The sequence below is a fragment of the Myotis davidii genome, unplaced genomic scaffold, assembly GCF_000327345.1.
Source record: "Myotis davidii unplaced genomic scaffold, ASM32734v1 scaffold673, whole genome shotgun sequence".
NCBI classification, from domain to species: domain Eukaryota; kingdom Metazoa; phylum Chordata; class Mammalia; order Chiroptera; family Vespertilionidae; genus Myotis; species Myotis davidii.
The window spans coordinates 603,992-605,399 of NW_006286677.1; the positions used below are offsets into that span (position 1 = coordinate 603,992).

At 45.8% G+C, this 1,408-nt stretch overlaps 1 pseudogene; it reads right to left on the reverse strand.

Annotated features, from left to right (window-relative positions):
- Positions 1-492: 492 nt before the first annotated feature.
- LOC102753657 lies at positions 493-962 on the reverse strand (annotated as a pseudogene).
- Positions 963-1,408: the final 446 nt, after the last annotated feature.

The following is a 1,408-nucleotide window of genomic DNA, read 5'->3' on the forward strand; positions in this document are numbered from 1 at the left end:
ACCTGTGCCCTGGAGCCCCCTCATCCCCTGACCCACTCAAAGATCGTGACCAGCAATTATCTCCTTGCTTTCTGCATCATTTCCCCCTTCTCTGCTCAATCATTCTTCCTCTAGTTATTGACCAATTTCTTCTTAAGAGTAAAATTCCCTGAAGAAGTTACCTATACTCATTTCTCTTTCTGTGTGGGAAGAACCTACCCCAATCAGACTCTATGCCCTTAAGAAACCCTTCTCAATAAGATTACCAATAACCTCCTCATGGCCAACCCCAGTGGTCATTCTCAGTCCTCAGCGGCATTGGACAAAGGTGAGAACTCTTTCCTTCTCAATCCCCTGTATTTGATTTCCAGAATCCTGCCCTGACCTGGTTTCCTTTCTAACTCACTGACTCCTTCTCAGTGTCCTGCCTCATTGATGCAGCCTGCTGTCCTTTTATCTGTCCTTTGAAAGTTGGGCTCAGTCTTCAGACCTCTATTTTATGTTTTTTAGCCTAAAATTTTTATATTTAGAATTAGCCAGCTGGACTCAGTTTAGATTATTCCAATTTTGTTGGCAACATCCAAAGCATCATAGTCAGGAGCCAGTCGAACACATGCCTTCTTCTCGCGGTCAGGCCTGATCAGGGTGTTGACCTTGGCCACGTCAATGTCATAGAGCTTCCTCACGGCCTGTTGGATCTGGTGCTTGTTGGCCTTGACATCCACAGTGAACACCAGTGGTTTGTTGTCCTCTATCTTCTTCATGGCTGACTCGGTCGGTGGTCAGGGAACTCAATGATGGCCCAGTGGTCAAGCTTGTTTCTCCTGGGGGAACTCTTCCGAGGATATTTGGAAGGTGGGTGACGTGCGGATCTTCGTTTTTGTGTGGCTGTGGACGCCTTTCAACACTGCTTTCTTTGCCTTTAAAGCCTTTGCTTTGGCTTTGGGAGGGGGAAGAACTTCCTTCTTCACTTTCAGTGCCATCTTTGTGAAAAAAGGCCTCATTCTCCTCCCCCTCCCCATCTAGATTAACTCCCTCAGTGAGCTAATTTAGCTTCATGGTTTTCAAGAGCATCAACAAGAACATGACTCCTACCCCAAGCTACTGATCCTCATTACCCTGCTCTCCTCCCCTTTCCAGACAAATATCATCTTCTCACATGCTATATCACATGCTTCTTTATTATGTTTATTGCTTTATATCTGCCCCCCCCCAACACACACACACACTAGAATGTCAGCACCATGAAGGTAGGGATTTGTGTCTGTGCCCAGACCATAATAGTCACACAATCAATATGTAGTAAATGGCTGAAGTGGGCTGGCTACATTAGCATCCCATAAGCCAGTGGTTCTCAACCTTCGTAATGCCGCGACCCTTTAATACAGTTCCTCATGTTGTGGTGACCCCAACCATAAAATTATTTTCG